The sequence below is a fragment of the Camellia sinensis genome, chromosome 11, assembly GCF_055761805.1.
Source record: "Camellia sinensis isolate YWXY chromosome 11, ASM5576180v1, whole genome shotgun sequence".
NCBI lineage: Eukaryota > Viridiplantae > Streptophyta > Magnoliopsida > Ericales > Theaceae > Camellia > Camellia sinensis.
In genome coordinates this window covers 51,866,139-51,890,001 of record NC_138971.1, presented here as the reverse complement: position 1 = coordinate 51,890,001, position 23,863 = coordinate 51,866,139, and the positions used below count along the sequence as shown (strand labels likewise).

Below are 23,863 nucleotides of genomic sequence, written 5' to 3'. Positions count from 1 at the left end.
GTATAGCTCGGTCTTAGGCTAAGAAGACATCTCATATTTTGGATTTAGGCCGAACTATGAGCCAAGGTGTTTGGGCTTCGCAAGTTGGACCTCGTCCTTGTTAGTTCGGTTGGAGACTGCTGCAGTTACCTCGGTCTAAACAGACAAAATCGAGGTAACATCAATAGCGAGGGCTGAGCTGTGTATAGCTCGATAGGGTGACATTCGATAGATCGGCTTTCGATCACACGGTCCGAATGGCAGGGGACCGAGATAAGGCAGTTCGGTCAGAAATGTATAACCAAGGTAAAGGGTTCAGCCATCTCATTTGGCTTGCAATGATGAGACTCCTAGTAGGACTCTGTTAAGCAGAGTTAGGGTCCTACTGGGATTGTGCAAACTATCTCACTTGGTTGGTAGTGAGTAGGAGTATGACTCCTAGGAGGACTCTGCTAAGGAGAATAGAGTCCTATTAGGATTGTGCAAAACCATCTCACTTGGTTGGTAGTGAGTAGGGTGTGTGATTCCTAGGAGGACTATCATAGGGAGAGTTGGAATCCTACTAGGATTGTGTCAAAGTAAAGTCTATAAAAGCTCATGACCAGACCTATGGACAGGTATCCCAATTCTTACTCTAGAATACATAGAGCTTAATGTCTATTGTCTAGTTGCTGACTTAGGCATCGGAGGGGTTTCCGGCACACACCCGCCGGTTAGCTCACAGTTGTGTTTTCAGGAAGTAAAGCGACGATATTTGGAGGAGCACAAACTTGATCAACAGGATCATACGAGAAGAATTATTTCGTGCTCGTACAATTGGCGCCGTCTGTGGGAATTTCACAAAGAGCAAACCTCTTGATCAAGTTTTCCTCTCTAGTTGAAAGCAATAGCGCACAATGAAGACTTGCCACAATCTGCTATTGATGGGCAAACACCGAAAGAGGGTGGGAGGCGCGAAGGTTTACCTTCTATCCCATCCATGGAGGAATTAGATCCCCAGCGAAGGAATCCACGGAGAGAAGCAAGAGAAAGACAGGGCTCAAGTCCACACCGCTCTCAAAGCCCTGATAGACAGAGACGGAAGATGGATCCTCAGGTTCTCGAAGATCGCATAAGGGAGCAAGACAAAGTAATAAGAAGAATGTTGACTGACATAAAGTCTATGAAGAGCCAGATAAAAGGCAAAGGGCAGAAAAAGGAGTCGAAGACAAAGGAGCAGGATTCGAAGCAGAGAAAGTCGAAGAAGACGAAGACAGAGAAGGAAGATTCGAAGAAAAAGAAGAGTAGTGAAGAAGAAAGACGATTTAAAAGACGGACTTCTCAAGATGATGATGATGGTTCTGAGTCGGAGGAAGAACAATTGCGTGACCAAAGAGCGGGATGCAGCAGCAACAAGGAAGCTAGCTGAGCCAAAATTAACACAGAGGGATGAAGAAGAAGTTGTTCAGAGATCTAATGCTTTGGAAGAAGATGACATTGGAATTAAGGAAAGTTTCAAGGCAAGAGTATTTGAAGAAACTGAAGGAGCTCAGAGATGATATAGAAGACGAGCAGTATCTATTTGATGGTGTAAAATTGACTGAAGCAGAATAGCGTGAACTGAGTTGAGGGATTCAATGACAATGACGCTGCCCTTTACTATGGAAGCCCTAATGGAGAGAGTGCACCAACACATCAGGGTAGAGGAAGATGGGGCGCGCACCAAGGCAGAGTCTGGCACAACAGCGATGTCGGACAAAACACCTTTGGCAAAAGATAACACGATTGACAAGTAGGACCGACTGCGCAAAAATCTTTGCCCAACTGGGGGCAAAGTGGGTTGGCAGGTTTGACCAACTCTTTCTGAAAAGTCTTTGCCTGACTGGGGGGCAACAGAAAAGATTGGCTGGAAAAACCAACACTCCTTCTAAGCCCAGAATAAGGATCCAGGCTGCAGGACGTTTGGTTGGAAAAACCAAACACTTGGCAGGAATAACCAACTTAGAGGTTGGCTGGAAAAACCAACACCCCTCCTAAGCCCAGGATAAGGATCCAGGCTGCAAGACGTTTGGTCGGAATAACCAAACACTTTACTCTAGGTTGGCAGGAATAACCAACTTAGAGGTTGGCTGGAAAAGCCAACACTTCTCCTAAGCCGAGGATAAGGATCCAAGCTGCAGGACGTTTGGCTGGAAAAACCAAACACTTCGTTCAGAGTTGGCCGGAATAATCAACTTTAAGCTCTCTTCAGCTAGGATTAGGATCTGGGCTGAAGAGGTTGGCTGGAAAAACCAACACTTCTCCTAAGCCGAGATAAGGATCTAGGCTACAGGAAGTTGGCAGGTTTGACCAACAAGTCTTTGCCCGATTGGGGGGCAATCAAGAAGTTTGGCAGGAATGGCCAAGCATTTAGCTCTTCTTCAAGCTGAGATAAGGATCCGCGTTGAAGAAGGTTGGCAAGAATAACCAACATTTAGCTCTCCTAAGCCGAGATGAGGATCTAGGCTGCAGGAAGTTGGCAGGTATGACCAACAAAATTTTTGAAACTCTTTGGCCGGGATGATGTTACCTCGGCCAAAGCAGGTTGGTAGGTATGACCAACAAATTTTTTGAAACTCTTTGGCCGGGATGATGGTTGCCTCAGCCAAAGCAGGTTGGCAGGTTTGACCTACAAATTTTTTGAACTCTTTTGCTGGGATGATGGTTACCTCGGCCAAAGCAGGTTGGCAGGTTTGACCAACAAATTTTTGAATTCTTGGACTAAGATGGTTATCTCGGCCAAAGCAGGTTGGCAGGGTTAGTATAAACCGAGTTAGTCTACTCAGCGAAACACAGAAAGAATGATTGGCCATACGATTACAAACTCGAAGGATATATAGGTTGAAGGCAAAAAAGTAGGGCTATTCAAATTTTTGGCATGACGGTAGTAATAGGAGAATGAGGATATTGGGGGCACGCTATATATCCTGGGAATGACGTCGTACCAGATTAGTGGAAGAACATGTTCAGCAACTAAGAAGGCTTATTGGGGGCCGAACAAACTTTTTAGCTCGGCAGAGTAGGGCGTTCTTAGCTTAGCTGGAGAAAAAATATTCCCAATCATGCTACGCAGATGGAATTAAGGGGCAATTGAGAGGGTAATTTGTAAACAAATTGAGCCGAGTTAGGAAAAGCCTTCTTTGGAAGTTGGGCCGCGCAATGGGCCGAGATAAGGGCTGGTATAGCTCGGTCTTAGGCTAAAAAGACATCTCATATTTCGGATTTAGGCCGAACTATGGGCCGAGGTGTTTGGGCTTCGCAAATTGGACCTCGTCCTTGTTAGTTCGGTCGGAGACTGCTGCAGTTACCTCGGTATAAAGAGAAAAAATCGAGGTAACATCAATAGCGAGGGCCGAGCTGTGTATAGCTCGGTAGGGTGACATTCGATAGATCGACTTTTGATCACACGGTCTGAATGGTAGGGGACCAAGATAAGGCAGTTCGGTCAGAAATGTATAACGGAGGTAAAGGGTTCAGCCATCTCACTTGGCTTGCAGTGATGAGACTCCTAGTAGGACTCTGCTAAGGAGAGTTATAGTTCTACTGGGATTGTGCAAACCATCTCACTTGGTTGGTAGTGAGTAGGAGTATGACTCCTAGGAGGACTCTGCTAAGGAGAATAGAGTCTTACTAGGATTGTGCAAAACCATCTCACTTAGTTGGTAGTGAGTAGGGTGTGTGATTCCTAGGAGGACTCTCATAGGGAGAGTTGGAATCCTACTAGGATTGTGCCAAAATAAAGTCTATAAAAGCTCATGACTAGACCTATGGACAGGTATCCCAATTCTTACTCTAGAATACACAGACCTTATTGTCTATTGTCTAGTTGCTGACTTAGGCATCGGAGGGATTTCCAGCACACACCCGCCGGCTAGCTCACAGTTGTGTTTTCAGGAAGTAAAGCGACGACGTTTGGAGGAGCGCAAACTTGATCAATAGGATCATACGAGAAGAATTATTTCGTGTTCGTACAACGTCCATTGTGGTATTTTCTTGGTATTGAGGTTGCCTTTTCTCCAAAGGGCTATTTTCTATCTTAGGCCAAGTATGCTAATGAGGTTATTCATCATGCCGGTCTCACTGATACTAAGGTTTTTGATACCCCTATTGAGCTTAATGTGAAGCTCAACTTTAGTGATGGTGTCCCTTTGGATGATCGTACTTTTTATCGTGAGCTTGTGGGTCGTTTAGTTTATTTGATTGTCACTCGTCCTGATCTTGCTTATGCTGCTCATATGGTTAGTTAGTTCGTTTATACTCCTCGCTCTACCCATTGGGCTGCTTTGGTTCGCATTCTTCGCTATCTCCGGGGTACCATCTTTCAGGGCTTACTGTTGTCCTCTACTTCATTTTTAGACTTGGTGGCCTATGTTGATTCTGATTGGGCTGGTGATGTTAATAATCGGAAGTCCACCTCTGGTTTTTGTATGTTTCTTAGCGATTCCTTAATCTCTTGGAAAAACAAGAAACAAACTGTTGTTGCTCGCTCTACTATTGAGACTGAGTACCGTGCTATGGCTCATGCTACTGCTAAGCTTGTCTAGCTTCGTTGTCTTCTCTCTGATTTGGGTGTACCTTAGTCTTCTCTGACCTCTCTCTATTGTGAAAACCGCAGTGCTATTCAGATTGCCCACAATACTATCTTCCATGAACGGACAAAACACATTGGCCTTGTTTGGTTTGACTTTGGGAGATAAGTTTTCAAAAAATATTTTGAGGAGAGAGTTTAGAAATTTTTATAGTTTGTTTGGTTGTATATTTTGAAAATGGTTTTGGAGTTTGGGAGTTTGGGATGATTTGATATTTTGTTGTAATTGAGTAGATGTATGTGAGAGAAAAAATGATTGAAAAAGAGAGGAGAGAGAAAAAGTGATTGATTGATGTGTAGGAAATAGAAAGTGATTTTGGAAATTTTTTGAGAAAAATTACAAACCAAACAAAATTTCCAAAAATTTTCTCCAAAATCTTTTTCCGAAAGCCAAACCAAACAAGGCCATTGAGATTGATTGTCACTTTGTCCGACAACATCTGTAGTCTGACTCTATCTCGTTTCCTTTTGTCTCCTCGACTTTGCAACTTGCGAATTTCTTCACCAAAACTCACACTACCGCTCGGTTTCAGTTTCTTCTTAGCAAACTCTCAGTGTTTTCTGCGAAAACACTTTGAGTTTTAGCAGGGGTGTGAGAATATATTGTATATATGGCATGTTGTGTATATATGGCATGATTGTGTAAATAGGAATTAGTTAGTATTTCCTTTTTCAGTCATAGATTTAGGGCTATATAAACTGATGAACTCTTTGTAAATTGACACAAACAGAAAATCATTCAGAAAGCTTACAGTTACAACATCGCATCTCTTCACTACTGCTTCTGTTGGTCTCCGTTGAGTATGACCAAACCATCTCAATCGTTTCTCTCTCAACTTATCTTCTATCAGTGCTACTCCTACCCATTCCCGAATACACTCATTCCTAATTCTGTCTTGTCTAGTCTTGCCATACATCCACCTTAGCATCCTTATCTCAGCCACACTCATCTTATCTACATATTGTTTCTTGGTTGCCCAACACTCCGTCCCATACAACATCGCTGGTCTAATAGCCGTTCTATAAAACTTACCTTTTAGTCTAGTGGGTATTCGTTTATCGCATAGTACCCTAGACGCACTTCTCTACTTACACCATTCCGCCTTAATCCTATGGGCTACATTTGCATCAATCTCCTCCACTATTGTGATAATTGACCCTAAATAACGAAAATGTTCACTCTTAGGCAGTTTTTGGTTCTCAATCTTCACTTCTCTTCTGTTTTCATTGTTACTGTTACTAAATTTACACTCCATGTACTCTGTCTTAGTTTTGCTTATCCGGAATCCTTTAGATTCAAGAGCTTTTTCTCCAAATCTCTAACTCTGTGTTAACTCATTTTCTAGTCTCATCCACTAGCACAATATCGTCTGCAAAAAGCATACACTATGGCACGTCATCCTAAATATTTCTCGTCAACTCATCCATAACTAAAGCAAAAAGATAAGAACTTAAGGTAAATCCTTGGTGTAACCCTACAGTGATAAGAAATTCGTTTGTCTCTCCAGCAGGCGATCTAATAATGGTCACCACCCTTTCATACATATCCTAATCACATTAATGTAACATTTTGTCACCCCTTTCTTCTCTAACACCTGCCATATTATATCCTGGGACACTCTATCATATGCTGTCTCAAGGTCGATAAACACCATATGAATGTTTCTTTTCTTTTCTCTATACTTTTCTATTACTCTCCTCAAAAGATAAATCGCCTCCATTGTTGACCTACCAGGCATAAACCCAAATTGATTCTCTGACACCTCTGTTATATCTTGCAATTAGCATTCCATCACCCTCTCCCATACTTTCATTATATGACACATTAACTTGATTTCTCTATACTTATTGTAATTATGGACATCTCTTTTATTCTTATAGATTGGCACTAAAATACTCTTCATCCACTCATCTGGCATGTTCCTAGTCAACAAAATTTTGCTAAACAACCTAGTCAACAAAGCAACCCCTTTTTTACCCAAACACTTCCAAGCTTCAATAGGGATATCATTGGGTCCTAAAGTCTTATTTGATTTCATCTTCTTAAGTGCAATCTCCACTTCAAAGTTCCCAATCTTGCAATAGAACTTATAGTCTTGGTTTATCGTATTACTAGCTATTTCTTCCCCTATTGCCGTACTTCCATGTTCCTCATTTAATATTTTCTCAAAATAGTTCTTCTATCTTTCCTTAATCTCTTCATCCTTCACCAATACTTTAGAATCCTCACTTTTGATGCACTTAACTTGATTAAAATCTATTGTTTTTCTCTCCCGTATCTTAGTAAGTTTGTATACCCTCTTCTCTCTCTCCTTACTATCTAATCTAGTGAATAGGTCATTATAAGCTTTCAACTTAGCCTCTTTTACTACTTTTTGACCTCCTTATTAGCCAATCTATAGCTCTTAAGGTTTTTCCCAGTTCTATCATTCTGTCACTTTTTAAAGCACTCTTTTTTTGCCTTAACTACCACTTGAACCTCTCCCTCTACCACCAAGTTTCCCGAGAGCTGGGTCCCATCCATTTCGACTCTCCAAGCACTTCCCTTGAGATTCTCCTCATACAATTGGCCATCGAGTTCTACATAGTGTTAGCATTATCTTCCAAGTCCCAAGTACCTTCATTTTTCATTCTATTTTTAAATATTTCTAGTTTATCCCCTTTTAGGTCCCACCATCTCATCCTACAACGCCCACCATCCTGCTTAGCTTGGTATTGCCCTCTAAAACATAAATCTAGTACCAAAATCCTATGTTGAGAGGCTAGGCTCTCTCCAGGAATCACCTTACAATCATTGCATTTTAGGCGGTCTACTTTTCTCACTAAGAAGTAATCTATTTGGCTCTTAACTGACCCGCTTTTAAAGGTTACCAAATGCTCCTCCCTCTTCTTATACATAGTATTGGCCACCACCAGGTCAAAAGTCAACGCAAAATCTAAGATACTCTCTCCAGCCTCATTTCTGTCACCAAAACCGTATCCACCATGCACCCTTTCATAGCCTAGTTTATCTATGCCTACATGGCATTAAAATCTCCACCTATAACCAGATTCTCTCCTACGGGTATCTCCTGTAAGATCTCATCCATTTGCTCCCAAAAATTCTTTTTAGTTTGATCATCTAATAACTAGTTTAACTAACATAATCCTATCCCCTTTTCTAATGACCGCCACTACATTCTCCACAAAACCCTTGGCAAATATGATTCCTACCCCATTCCTGCATCTGTCCTTACTACTATAATCCAGTTTAAAATCAGTATCCTCAATTTCTCTAGCTTTCTCACCCGTCCACCTAGTTTTCTGTACGCAAGCTATACTAACTCTCCTCCTAATCATAACATCTACCAATTTCATCGTCTTACCAATTAAGGTTCCTATATTCCAAGTGGCTACCCTAAACCTGTAGTCTTGGACTAGCTTCTTTACCCGCGCTCGTCCAAAAAAACACGGGAACCTTTGTCCATTTTTCACTGCACCCAGTCGTCGATACAACGCCCTTTGCTCACTTTTCAAAACACCCAGAGGCAAGCGCAACGCGTTACTTGAGGGGAACAACCTAGCATTTAAACAATTCAAAGTAGGATTCATTGTCATAAGGGATCCGAGCGGCTATTTTACGTGTTGGCTGTCGGCTGTCGGCTACCTAACACACAACCCTCTTCCTTAACCCAAGCTTGGGACCGGCGGAATTGTTAATAACCCTGGCGGAGTTATGTTGTTTCACGTGATAAATATATATAAATTTTTTGGGTACAAAATACATATAAATTTGGCTTCACTAGTTTGAATAGTTACTAATTATTCCCAAACTTGCTGTGATAGGGAGGGATGCAGCAACTGAGACTCAAAAGTACTTGAAGACAACTTGAGATTGACAAACAGTAGCAATCGCAGCACTCCAGAGGGAAAATGTGTAAGCAGTGGCATTTCTCGTCGCCAATCTTTGTGTGGAGATGATAACATCTCCAAATTGACCTGCAATGGCTTTTTACCAAAGAGATCTCTATCCTTTCAAAAGGAATCTACCTTGTCTTCTGGTACCGGTTCAGTATTGAAGCATGCAAAAGAGACATCAAAGTCTCTTGATAGCGGCACATAGTCATTAGATAGGGGTAAAATTATAAATGGAAAAGGTCCAAATTTTAATCTGAGCCAGTCTTGTGAAGGCATGAAGAAAGCTGAAGTCAATAGCAACACCTGGAAAGAAACCAAGAAAAAAAACCCAAGGGCTTCCTGCTAGTGGATACAGAGGATACTGTTCCTGGGCTGTTGTATGATTTGCTTCAAGAAGAATTGATTGGCTTGAGGAAAGATGGTCATGAAAAAAATCAAGGCCTTAAAGACAAGGATGATGCAATAGAGGTTGATTTCTTGCGATATTATGATTCTGCTTTGTATACTTTTGGTTAAATTTTGGCTTGTGATTCTCAAATGTTGGCAAAGAAGGTTGATACTCTAACCAAGGCAATGGAGGCTGAGGCCAAGAAGATGAAGTCAGGGCCAAGCGGTTTGGGAATTCTAAGGGTCCTGTGAACAATTCACAGCTGCTCCTTGGAAGTTATGTCTCATCTTATTCCCACATGTATTTGTACAGAACTATGAGTAAAATATATCACAGTTGTATTGCAATTACATGTTGTCTCCTTTTGATTATCGAGCATAGCAGCTTTCTCATAATTTGATATGTTCTCCCTGCTTTCACATTTTTTTTTTTTTGAGCATCAACAAAAAATTTATTAAAAAAAAATGAAAGAGGACAAGAAGTCCTCATACAAAGAAGGAGAAAGAACAAAATAGAAGCACGAAACTCCTAGCACTAGGGACGGCAAACAACAACCCAATCCCTAGAGATCAAGAACAAAGGGGCTCCTTTAAAAGGAGGGGATACAAATGCCCAAAACAAAGCCAAATATACCACCCTATCCCACAAAGCCTCTACATTTGATTCCTTACCATCAAAGATTCTTGTATTTCTCTCCAACCATATAGTCTAGAAAATTGTAAAAACAATGCTTGACCACAGTGTTTTGGCTCTTTTGGTGCTCCCAAGCCCTTTGAACCTAACAAGAAGCATTTGAATGCAGTCCCGTGGAACAACCCACTAATCATCACATAAGCTGAAAAGACGCTGCCATAATACAAAAGCCACTAGACAATGAAGGAATAAATGATCTGCTACCTTTGAATTCCTCTTGCACATCACACACCATTGAGGGCAAAGAGAGTGATTAGGCCTTCTTCTTTGGAAAACATCATTAGTTGTAACACCCCTTTGAGCTAAAGACCCATGAAGAACTTCACTTTATGAGGGACAACAGCATTCCAAATTTTCTTATGAATAAGAAACAAAGGAACCGAGGGATTATCAATAGCCTTATCTGTGGGAGCCAAAAAAAAAAATTATATCAGCTTATTGGGCTAACCCAAACAAGGCCTGACAATAGGCCTAGCCCAAACAAGAAAGCCCATGGGACAAATATCACACCCCCAATCTATAAAAGGAGGGCACCCCGTGAATATAGGTATGTCTAATCTCTTTGCCACACGGCACACAAACACTCTTGATTTTCTTCATCTTCCTTCTCTGATTCCAGTAGCTAATTTTATCATCAGAGTGTTTCCGGCCTGCAACCCCAGTTGAGTGGCACCGACTATGTTCATCCTTACAGATCTACTGGAGCTAAGTTCATCTCTTCGTTGGATCTCTTCAACAATTCATGTGATAGGATTTTCTAGGTCTCACATTATCAAAAAAGGATTTACAGGAAAAAGACCCCTGAAGAACTAAGATTCTAGACCCCATTGCTTCTTACATTCATTATTATTTCTAGGGCATCTTAACTGCTTATCCAGAAAATAAAAGTTCTTTTGGCATCTTAATTGTAGGACATTTTACTTATATCTTATATCCAAGGTGCACCTCAGCCACTTGAGGCATGTCAACTCTTAGAAGAAAAAAAAATGTTCTTTTTGTTTAAAGTACAAATAAGGTGCATTACAGATCTTCGTTTAATTACTTCTTGAAAAAAAAAAAAGTGATCTCTTCTTTTACCATTCATAAGTTTGTAAGTTAAAATTTTGCCTCTAATGTAGGGAGGAAAAAAGATAAGTTTGGGTGGGTGATTTTTCTCTGAACTAATTGTTGTTACAAGGCAAGTTGGATGACTAATGCCCATTGAAATGGGTCATTATGTGGATTGCTAAATTAATATGCGTGTTAGAGAGAACTTAATCATCTGCATATATGGAAATTTATGATAATTTGGTTGCATTGACAGTTTTGGTACGCGCCTCTGTTAGGTCAAGATATTCCTTTCTATGCGACTTTGGCTTTGTGTTTTATGTCAGATAAGGGTAGCCTTTTCATCGTTACGTGGATGCATGTGCTTTTGTAAGTTGGTTTTGAAGACATGCTTGATGGGAATATTGGAAATGGAACTTAAAACAAAAAAGAGGAGTTTATCTTGATAAGTGCCAGGCTAGCTAGTTGGGGAAAATTAGGGAGAATTAGAAGCAGAGCTGGTAAGATTCATACTCTTCTGATTCTGATTATACTTTATATTAATGCATTTGATTGTTAATAATATCTTTTATTTTAAATTTTTTTGTAGTTTTTATTTTTGTGGTGGTGGTGGTTCAGCTACTTGATAGGATACAATTTTGGATTGTAGTTCCAAGATTAGGAAAAAATCAAGAATAATTTTATTTATTTATTTATTTATTTGTGGTTATAATGAATTGAAAGTGATCAATCTGTTGAGCCTCAGAGATGGTGATGATCCTTAAAGTTGGCATCAGAATCTGTGTGGACAATATGAGCATCAAATGAGGATATCAAATTGCTCTCAAACTGAAGGTATATATGCCTTTATTAAACACCTTAGCTGAGAAACTTTGAAATATAAGTGTTGAGCACAAAATTAATTATTAAAAACAAGGAGGAGAAATTATTTGGGTAAGACTTAATGGGCACTAATTGATAGAGAATAAAACACACCACCAAAAAAAAAAAAAAAAAAAAAATTTCTTTGGCAAGGATTAATCATTAACAAATTAAATAAAAAGTAGTGCAAGTTGACAAACATACTTGTAGTATTGATATTACATACTTCTCCTAAATCATTAAAAATTTTGACACAACAATTAAAGATTACTACAATGTGAAGAAAAACCTAAACAGTGGAACATATTTGAGAATTTGACTATTGCACAATAGACAATATGTCCTATCTGGCTTGATTAGGTTTTTGTTGGTGATATTGTTGGAGCATTTTGCCCAATTCTCAGAATTAAAACTAGAATTCATGGCCTCAATTGGCAAATAAGATAAGATTTAAAGCCAGGAATCATAACATTCACCAATAAAAGGAGAATGCATATATCTGAAAAACAGTCTACAACATATTCTGGACAATATGATATGGGACTGGATTGTCTCCAGTTGGGCAGCCCAACTGGACTATCCAGTCTGACCCATTTGGTTCTGTCTCGATAATGCAAACCGTTTAATGTGTAGAGCATGTCGAGCAATTCATCCTTACAAAAAATCACGTTGATTGGATACTGATAGCCATTTGATCAGATAATATTTATGTCAACAATTTTTTAAAAAATCATATTTACTGTTGACAAAAATGTGAACTGATCAAGTGGCTATCGATATTCGATCAATGTGATTTTTTATAGTGATGAAGTACTAGTTGTATACATTAAACAATTCAGATTATTAGTTTGGGCTCTATGGTGTGCCCACGGAGGCCTAACAGTACTGTCCAGCAATTGGACTGGAGGCAATCCTAGGCCACGTGGGACAAGGTTTTCCTCCAACCCATTATGTAGAAACTCCTACAACTCAATGCATGTGGCAACTTATTATTGGCTACTTTTATATAATTCAAAAATCTACTAATTCATATTTAATTGGATAAAAACTCTACTCAAATTCCAGGAAATGAATCGTATGTGTTTTCAAGTAATTTTTGTTTTCTTACAATCAAATTTCTATCTAAATATATATTTCTTCAACTTTTCGAACCAACTCCATTGTAATTGCGTCTCTATTAAAACAAATCTAATCTTCAATTTGTGTTTCTTTTATAATTAAATCCATTGTACTTGGTTTTATAATCTAAAAACAATGAAAAGTTTGAGAGAAAAGAAACACACTAAGAAAGTATACTAAGAAGAGTATAATAATGTGTTTGGTGGAGCCTTAGAAATGTGATTCCAATTTTTGGTTTGAACGCTGTGTTTGGTTTGAGTTTTGAAAACGTGATTCCACACCTACTTTTGAAAACTCCTTTATGGCGGAAAAATTTGGCTAACCCGGACGTCTGGCCAGTTAACCGGAACAATGTTCGGGTTTTAACGCTACCTAAATTTTAATCAAAACATAAATAGATTGTTAGTATAACCTAAAGCTTTTGTTTATGGGCAAAGAATTCACCACGCTAGTTTTTCAAGACTAAGACCAAGCAACACGCAAATATTGTTGCCACATTTCACTGGTTATACATAAACAAAGCGATGAACATATTCAATCAAAGAATATGTTAGGATATGTTTTAGAGACCAAGATTGAGTTCTTTTGAAAAAAGTTTTAGATGGAATTTTAATTTTAAAAGATATACAAGTTACCTAAAAATATATAGATTCTTTTCTTAAAATTTAACATTGACTGCATAATGTGCATGAAATTTGCTGCTCAATTGAACATTGAGCAAAAAGTGGTCAATTATAAGTTGTCACATCTGTTATGTTGTAAGTGTTCTTACATAACCGGTTGGAGGAAAACCTTCTTCACAGGGACAAAATCATTAAACCCCATCAACAACATACATGGCATAATTGTGAGTAGAAGTCACAAGCTTTTGTACACAACTGGATTTAGTGTGAGAATTAAGCAAAATAGATTGCCTGGTCACGTTTGGCAACTGAAAATTTTAATCAAATTATTAAAATGTAAATATATTCTTGGTACTTTTTTTTTTTACATGTTTGTAAGTACAAAAATTAAAAAGTCATTAAAAATTTAATTTCCAAATGAGTCCGAGTGTAAATTTAAAATTAGGGATTGTTTGCGGTGTCCTAAATAAATGCACTTTTTATCTTTTTAGACTAAAAAGTTGAGGAAAAAAATATGGATATTTGGGTTAATTTTTTATTTTTTACGAAAAAATGTGTAATAAAAAATTGTATAAATAAAGTGTATAGGGGAAGAAAGTTGAGTAGGTTGTACGGTTGTCCTGCTGGGCAGCATGTCTTACATAGCAAATTATTGCCTTATTCGGGGCAAAGTGTTTGGACAATGATGGTTGGTCCGTGGGGGCACTACGGGTCCCATTTTAATAATTTGAACCGTTAATATGTACAACTCGTCGAGTAATATATGCCTGTAAAAAATCACGTTGATTGGATATCGATAGTTACATGATCAGATTAGTTTTTTTTTTCAATAGTTAACTATCACACCATCCGTTTGGTTTATATAAAACTGATTTGATCATATAGTTAACGATATCCGAACAATGTGATTTTTTACAGGCATATAGTACTTGATGAGTTCTACATATTCAGCGGTTTGGATTATCAAACGGGAACCCTTAGTGGGCCCCTAAGGGTCCAACATTACCATCAAACTTTGTGGCTTTACGTATGTATTTTTTTTTTTCCCCAAAAATTGTATGACCTGCCTTCCTACTGGGGCAGTACGGCTGACAGTGTAATTCAAACTTTTGTATTTAAAAAATATATAAAATATTTTTTTAATATTTTTTATTTGTGAATAGTAATGATTTTTTTGCTTTTTGTGTAACTTTTTGGTTTTTTAGATTTTTTGGAACTTGCCAAACTTGGCCTTAGGGGTTGTTTGGGGTGTTCTAAATAAATGTACTTTTTGTCTTTTTGAACTAAAAAGTTGAAGAAAAAAATATGGATGTTTGGGTTAACGTTTTGTCTTTTTACGAAAAAATGTGTAATAAAAAATTGTATAAATAAGTGTATAGGAGAAATAAGTAATAGACTGTACAACACCTTTTTCTGGGAAGAGTGTAGGAGATAAGGACATGATTGCCTCCTTTGCGGGCAATCATTTGGACTGTGTTGTTCGCCCCGTGGGGCCCACCACGAGTCCCATTTTGATAATCCGAACTGTTCAATATGTAAAACTTGTCGAGTACTATATGCTTGTAAAAAATCACATTGATCGGATATCGAAATCACATTGATCGAATTAGTTTTTGTTCACTAGTTAAGTATAACACCATCCTTTTTTTTTATACAAAACTGATTTGATCATATAGTTAGCGATATTTGATTAATGTGATTTTTTATAGGCATATAGTACTCAACGAGTTCTACATATTGAACAGTTCAGATTATCAAAATGTGACCCGTGGTGGCCTCCACGGGCCGAACAGCACAGTCTAAATGGTTGCCCGCGAAGGAGGCAATCATTTCTAGACCAGTACAGTAGACCAATCATGCGGACAACCTATCACTTCAGCAAAAAGTTGAGTTGTATTTTTTTATGTGTAAATTTATTTTTTTTGGTGAATAGTGATAATTTTTTAGCTTTTTAAGTAATTTTTTGACTTTTTATCTCTTTCAAGACATGTCAAACCAGGCCTTAGTTGTGCATGATTTCTCCATCTTTGTTGTGCATGATTCCTCTATTTATCTCTCAATAAGGTGCCACTAATTCGCTAAAGCACTGGTCTATTAATTATCATTGCCAATTATGATTGCTGATTTTAATTTTGGAATCATTCGTTTTCCATATGATATTTTTACCTCAAAAAACTATGAATCTCATATTTATGTGAGGTATTTAGTCATTTATATAAAATTATAAACTTTATATTCATATAAGATATTTGGTCATTGATTTAGTAAAAAATTTGAAACTTATACCATTTTTCACTTGTTATTATTTTTATTTTGGAAAATGTTATAGGTCTCAAATTTTCTATCAAACAAATGATTAAATGTTTCATATAGATGTGGAGTTGTCACGACCCAAACCTGCCCCTATAGGTTTAGCGTCGTAATCGGCCAGTAATCCGTGATTACCAAAGGCCTACTTAACAATAATGACAATAACACAATAAAAGGGGGCTGGTGAAGCCAATTCAATAATAGAAAATAACGTCTAACGAGCTGTGAGGACTTAAATGTACAAACCCACTCTCAAATATTTATGTATGCACAAACACTTAAGTCCCTAAACACTTACATACAAAATGAAACACAAGTTGGGGAATTAAATCACGTAATCAAAACAGTTCAAACAAAAGTCATAGACCACTCTTGCCATTAGACCGATTTTTAAAGGGTGAATCTGAACCACCCAAAAAGACTTGACACGTATTGGCTTGGAACCTCGTGGTGAGGCGCAATAGTTGGCTTGACAAAAAAAAGAGTTCGGGTCGGCGCCACTAACTCTGATCTGGTGCCCGATCACCTACATACATATATTAAATAATGAGTTAGAGCCTAGTGAGTAATCTCAATGTAAAGATTCACAGCTTATATAAGCAAAACAATGTTCAAAATATTTTCCGGATACTTGTACTAATGAATAAAGTTTCATAAACCTTCAATAAACTTTCCATAGATCGACACATAGCGCAGTACGTTGTCAAAAGCGTTCCTAGACCTTTAGCAAAATACTATACAAAATGTTCATGACGAAATGAAGTATTTATGAAACATATACATTCAAAAGTCAAAAAGTTCTTCATACCATTCAATGTCACTTTCATTTCGTGATGTGATCCAATAGTATTGGTTAAGCAAATTAGCAGAACGTCCATAATGGAACAAGAACATAGGCATAACGATCGCAACGGATCGACATATACATAACGATCGCAACGGGATCAACTTAGACATAACAACTGCAACAGGTCGACATAGACATAACGACTACTAGGGATCGACATAAACATAACGGAAGTTTCCGATAATCACAACACATGTTCATGGTGTCACATTCGTTGATCAAATCGGAAGGCTCATCATTCTTATCAAACATAATTTTTTAGAAAACTTGTCATACAAAACGTTTACAACGGTCCATTAACTTATACAGAACGTTATTTACGGATCATAGACAAAACAATGGGTTACTAAATGATCAATACATATTTTCATATTAGTTGTTCAAAGGGAACTCATTTACTCCTTAGCAAATTTCCTTTTCAGGAAACAAATTACATTGTACACAATTTGGTATGTCAAAGCATAACTTTTAGTTTTAAAAGACTTATTTATAAACTTCATCACATTTCATAATTCTTCGTCTAGCAAAACTAATTCTAAAGTAATTCATACAAACATACCGTTACAAAGAGATTACTCACCTCGAGTAGGTTGGTGTCCTTACACAACGTTCAAACCTACATATCATATATACCAAACGCATTGGAACACATTGTTTTAATCACATACTTTGTCTTCTCATTCTAATTCTAATTCAATTATACATGTTGTTTCCTTACATATCAGTACCTTAATGAGTCATAATTCATGCTTAGAAATACTCAGAAGAAGGCAGAAGCAAAGATGTAAACACAGAACAACATGTCAATATATGTTGAAAAGGCTTGGCCGCTCGAGCGGACAGTGTGGAAAATGTGAACTCAATTATTTCAATTCTTCAATTTTATGCTCATATGAATTCTTAACATTAATTTACACCCAAAAAAACTCTCAATTAAATATGATTTGCTATAAATTTATATTATGCATGTCATATTTATGAACCACTTTATTCAAATCCAACCATACAAACTCATGTAGGTGTCCTACTTCAATTTACATCACATCACATTCTTAATCAGGCATGATTCTTTCTCAATTAAGCTTATTTTCAAGAAGATATGAATGTAAATGTCTTAAATTCAAGAATGTAAGAAATTCTTATCTTAACTTGTTGAATTATGAAGCTTTAAGTTTATTCTTCAGTGTCTTCCTTAAGCTCTCTAAAAAAACAACCTCTTCCTCAAGTTATATCTCTCTCTCTCTTTACAAAGCCCACTAATTCTCTCATATTTTGAGCTCAAGAATATGAGCTATTATATATATAGGCTCAATCAATTTATTTACTTAGTCAAAGCTTAAGTTAAATAATTATAACTTAAGTTAATTGAATTTAATCTACTTAATTTGATCTAAATCATTTTTTTAAATTAAATTTCACGATAAACTCTAAAAATTACACTAATCACATTAAAGTAATTAATTTTGGTTTCTATCGCCTTTATGGTCCTCAATTTACAACAATCCATTTCAAATTACTTCATTCCTTCCTAATTTCTGGGTTTTTCCAAAACTAGGTTCAAGCTTCAAAAATGGAGTTTGCCATGCATTAATCCACGATAACAATCCATTTCAAATTACTTCGTTTTATAATCTAAAAACAATGAAAAGTTTGAGAGAAAAGAAACACACTAAGAAGAGTCAAGGTTGTTAAAATCGGGATCCTAAGTAGGATCGGTGAGAGGGTCTAGTGGATCGGATCGTAGGATCGGATTGAGAATCGTAAGATCCTACTTTCTATTAAAAAAAAAGATAAAAATTAAAATTAAAATGATACATATTAAAAATAAGGTGAAAAATCATAAAATCTACGATCCTACTTGTGATCCTACCTACGATCCTATACGATCCTGCTTGTGACCCTATACGATCCCATACGATCCTACACGATCCCATGCGATCCTACACTATCCTACTTGCGATCCTGTTATAACATCGATCCTACAGCGATCTGGATCGTTTTGGCAAAGTAGGATCGTAGGATCGTACGATCCTACGATCCGGATCGCGATTTTAACAACCATGACAAGAGTATACTAAGAAGAGTATAATAATGTGTTTGGTGGAGCCTTAGAAATGTTATTCCAATTTTTGGTTTGAACGCTGTGTTTGGTTTGAGTTTTGGAAACATGATTCCACACCTACTTTTGAAAACTCCTTTATGGCGGAAAAATTTGGCTAACCCGAATGTCTGGCCAGTTAACTGGAACAATGTTCGGGTTTTAACGCTACCTAAATTTTAATCAAAACATTAATAGATTGTTAGTATAACCTAAAGCTTTTGTTTATGGGCAAAGAATTCACCACGCTAGTTTTTCAAGACTAAGACCAAGCAACACGCAAATATTGTTGTCATATTTCACTGGTTATACATAAACAAAGCGATGAACATATTCAATCAAAGAATATGTTAGGATATGTTTTAGAGACCAAGATTGAGTTCTTTTGAAAAAAGTTTTAGATGGAATTTTAATTTTAAAAGATATACAAGTTACCTAAAAATATATAGATTCTTTTCTTAAAATTTAACATTGACTGCATAATTTGCATGAAATTTGCTGCTCAATTGAACATTGATCAGATGAGTTTGAATTGGGCAAAAAGTGGTCAATTATAAGTTGTCACATCTGTTATGTTGTAAGTGTTCTTACATAACGGGTTGGAGGAAAACCTTCTTCACAGGGACAAAATCATTAAATCCCATCAACAACATACATGGCATATTTGTGAGTAGAAGTCACAAGCTTTTGTACACAATTGGATTTAGTGTGAGAATTAAGCAAAATAGATTGCCTGGTCACGTTTGGCAACTGAAAATTTTAATCAAATTATTAAAATGTAAATATATTCTTGGTACTTTTTTTTTTTACATGTTTGTAAGTACAAAAATTAAAAAGTCATTAAAAATTTAATTTCCAAATGAGTCCCAGTGTAAATTTAAAATTAGGGGTTGTTTGCGGTGTCCTAAATAAATGCGCTTTTTTATCTTTTTGGACTAAAAAGTTGAGGAAAAAAATATGGATATTTGGGTTAACTTTTTATTTTTTTACGAAAAAATGTGTAATAAAAAATTGTATAAATAAAGTGTATAGGGGAAGAAAGTTGAGTAGGTTGTACGGCTGCCGTGCTGGGCAGCATGTCTTACACAGCAAATTATTGCCTTATTCGGGGGCAAAGTGTTTGGACAATGATGGTTGGTCCGTGGGGGCACTACGGGTCCCATTTTAATAATCTGAACCGTTCAATATGTACAACTCGTCGAGTAATATATGCCTGTAAAAAATCACGTTGATTGGATATCGATAGTTACATGATCAGATTAGTTTTTTTTCAATAGTTAACTATCACACCATCCGTTTGGTTTATATAAAACTGATTTGATCATATAGTTAACGATATCCGAACAATGTGATTTTTTACAGGCATATAGTACTTGATGAGTTCTACATATTCAACGGTTTGGATTATTAAACGGGAACCCTTAGTGGGCCCCCAAGGGTCCAACATTACCATCAAACTTTGTGGCTTTACGTATGTATTTTTTTTTTCCCAAAAATTGTATGACCTGCCTTCCTACTGGGACAGTACGGCTGATAGTGTAATTCAAACTTTTGTATTTAAAAAATGTATAAAATATTTTTTTAATATTTTTTATTTGTGAATAGTAATGACTTTTTTGCTTTTTGTGTAACTTTTTGGTTTTTTAGATTTTTTGGAACTTGCCAAACCTGGCCTTAGGGGTTGTTTGGGGTGTTCTAAATAAATGTACTTTTTGTCTTTTTGGACTAAAAAGTTTAAGAAAAAAATATGGATGTTTGGGTTAACGTTTTGTCTTTTTACGAAAAAATGTGTAATAAAAAATTGTATAAATAAGTGTATAGGAGAAATAAGTAATAGGCTGTACAGCACCTTTTCTGGGCAGAGTGTAGGAGATAAGGACATGATTGCCTCCTTTGCGGGCAATCATTTGAACTGTGTTGTTCGGCCCGTGGGGCCCACCACGAGTCCCATTTTGATAATCCGAACTGTTCAATATGTAAAACTTGTCGAGAACTATATGCTTATAAAAAATCACATTGATCGGATATCGAAATCACATTAATCGGATTAGTTTTTGTTCACCAGTTAACTATAACACCATCTTTTTTTTTTATACAAAACTGATTTGATCATATAGTTAGTGATATTCGGTTAATGTGATTTTTTATAGGCATATAGTACTCAACGAGTTCTACATATTGAACAGTTCAGATTATCAAAATGTGACCCGTGGTGGCCCCTACGGGCCAAACAACACAGTCTAAATGGTTGCCCGCGAAGGAGGCAATTATTTCTAGACCAGTACAGTAGACCAATCACGCGGACAACCTATCACTTCAGCAAAAAGTTGAGTTGTATTTTTTTATGTGTAAATTTATTTTTTTTTGGTGAATAGTGATAATTTTTTAGCTTTTTAAGTAATTTTTTGACTTTTTATCTTTTTCAAGACATGTCAAACCAGGCCTTAGTTGTGCATGATTCCTCCATCTTTGTTGTGCATGATTCCTCTATTTATCTCTCAATAAGGTGCCACTAATTCGCTAAAGCACTGGTCTATTAATTATCATTGCCAATTATGATTGCTGATTTTAATTTTGGAATCATCCGTTTTCCATATGATATTTTTACCTCAAAAAATTATGAATCTCATATTTATGTGAGGTATTTAGTCATTTATATAAAATTATAAACTTTATATTCATATAAGATATTTGGTCATTGATTTAGTAAAAAATTTGAAACTTATACCATTTTTCACTTGTTATTATTTTTATTTTGGAAAATGTTATAGGTCTCAAATTTTCTATCAAACAAATGATTAAATATCTCATATAGATGTGGAGTTGTCACGACCCAAACCTGCCCCTATAGTTTTAGCGTCGTAATCGGCCAGTAATCCGTGATTACCAAAGGCCTACTTAACAATAATGACAATAACACAATAAAAGGGGGCTGGTGGAAGCCAATTCAATATTAGAAAATAACGTCTAACGAGCTGTGAGGACTTAAATGTACAAACCCACTCTCAAATATTTATGTATGCGCAAACACTCAAGTCCCTAAACACTTACATACAAAATGAAACACAAGTTGGGGAATTAAATCACGTAATCAAAACAGTTCAAACAAAAGTCATAGACCACTCTTGCCATTAGACCGATTTTTAAAGGGTGAATCTGAACCACCCAAAAAGACTTGACACGTATTGGCTTGGAACCTCGTGGTCATAGACCACTCTTGCCATTAGACCGATTTTTAAAGGGTGAATCTGAACCACCCAAAAAGACTTGACACGTATTGGCTTGGAACCTCGTGGTGAGGCGCAATAGTTGGCTTGACAAAAAAGAGAGTTCGGGTCGGCGCCACTAATTTTGATCCGGTGCCCGATCACCTACATACATATATTAAATAGTGAGTTAGAGCCTAGTGAATAATCTCAATGTAAAGATTCACAGCTTATATAAGCAAAACAATGTTCAAAATATTTTCCGGATACTTGTACTAATGAATAAAGTTCTATAAACCTTCAATAAACTTTCCATAGATCGACACATAGCGCAGTACGTTGTCAAAAGCGTTCCTAGACCTTTAGCAAAATACTATACAAAATGTTCATGACGAAATGAAGTATTTATGAAACATATACATTCAAAAGTCAAAAAGTTCTTCATACCATTCAATGTCACTTTCATTTCGTGATGTGATCCAATAGTATTGGTTAAGCAAATTAGCAGAACGTCCACAATGGAACAAGAACATAGGCATAACGATCGCAACGGATCGACATATACATAACGATCGCAACGGGATCGACTTAGACATAACAACTGCAACAGGTCGACATAGACATAACGACTACTAGGGATCGACATAAACATAATGGAAGTTTCCGATAATCACAACACATGTTCATGGTGTCACATTCGTTGATCAAATAGGAAGGCTCATCATTCTTATCAAACATAATTTTTCAGAAAACTTGTCATACAAAACGTTTACAACGGTCCATTAACTTATACAGAACGTTATTTACGGATCATAGACAAAACAGTGGTTATTGAATGATCAATACATATTTTCTTATTAGTTGTTCAAAGGGAACTCATTTACTCCTTAGCAAATTTCCTTTTCAGGAAACAAATTACATTGTACACAATTTGGTATGTCAAAGCATAACTTTTAGTTTTAAAAGACTTATTTATAAACTTCATCACATTTCATAATTCTTCGTCTAGCAAAACTAATTCCAAAGTAATTCATACAAACATACCGTTACAAAGAGATTACTCACCTCGAGTAGGTTGGTGTCCTTACACAACGTACAAACCTACATATCATATATACCAAACACATTGGAACACATTGTTCTAATCACATACTTTATCTTCTCATTCTAATTCTAATTCAATTATACATGTTGTTTCCGTACATATCAGTACCTTAATGAGTCATAATTCATGCTTAGAAATACTCAGAAGAAGGCAGAAGCAAAGATGTAAACACAGAACAACATGTCAAAATATGCTGAAAAGGCTTGGCCGCTCGAGCCGACAATGTGGAAAATGCGAACTCAATTATTTCAATTCTTCAATTTTATGCTCATATGAATTCTTAACATTAATTTACACCCAAAAAAACTCTCAATTAAATATGATTTGCTATAAATTTATATTATGCATGTCATATTTATGAACCACTTTATTCAAATCCAACCATACAAACTCATGTAGGTGTCCTACTTCAATTTACATCACATCACATTCTTAATCATGCATGATTCTTTCTCAATTAAGCTTATTTTTCAAGAAGATATGAATGTAGATGTCTTAAATTCAAGAATGTAAGAAATTCCTATCTTAACTTGTTGAATTATGAAGCTTTAAGCTTATTCTTCAATGTCTTCCTTAAGCTCTCTAAAAAAACATCATCTCTTCCTCAAGTTGTATCTCTTTCTCTTTACAAAGCCCACTAATTCTCTCATATTTTGAGCTCAAGAATATGAGCTATTATATATATAGGCTCAATCAATTTATTTACGTAGTCAAAGCTTAAGTTAAATAATTATAACTTAAGTTAATTGAATTTAATATACTTAATTTGATCTGAATCATTTTTTTAATTAAATTTCACGACGAACTCTAAAAAGTACGCTAATCACATTAAAGTAATTAATTTCGGTTTCTATCGCCTTTATGGTCCTCAATTTACAACAATCCATTTCAAATTACTTCATTCCTTCCTAATTTCTGGGTTTTTCCAAAACTAGGTTCAGGCTTCAAAAATGGAGTTTGCCATATATTAATCAATTTGTAAACACTTTAGGAAATTCAAATACATAATTAATCTCAAGTCTCTTGCATAAATCTCATGATTCTTTCATAAATGGGTCTCAAATGTTCATGCATGCAAAGATTA

General features: G+C 36.4%; 1 long non-coding RNA gene and 1 pseudogene across 2 annotated transcripts; one reads left to right on the top strand and one right to left on the bottom strand.

Moving 5' to 3' along the window:
• Positions 1–1,407: 1,407 nt before the first annotated feature.
• Positions 1,408–10,576, top strand: LOC114267736 (microtubule-associated protein 70-2-like; annotated as a pseudogene). The gene is made up of 4 exons (XR_014344568.1): positions 1,408–1,548; positions 4,038–4,235; positions 4,323–4,422; positions 8,431–10,576. The product of XR_014344568.1 is annotated as a microtubule-associated protein 70-2-like (transcript).
• A 10,944-nt stretch (positions 10,577–21,520) lies between these two features.
• Positions 21,521–21,812, bottom strand: LOC145803125 (uncharacterized). The gene is made up of 2 exons (XR_014345236.1): positions 21,758–21,812; positions 21,521–21,665 (listed from the first exon to the last, which is right to left on the bottom strand). It is a non-coding gene; the product is annotated as an uncharacterized LOC145803125 (long non-coding RNA).
• Between the last annotated feature and the right edge of the window lie 2,051 nt (positions 21,813–23,863).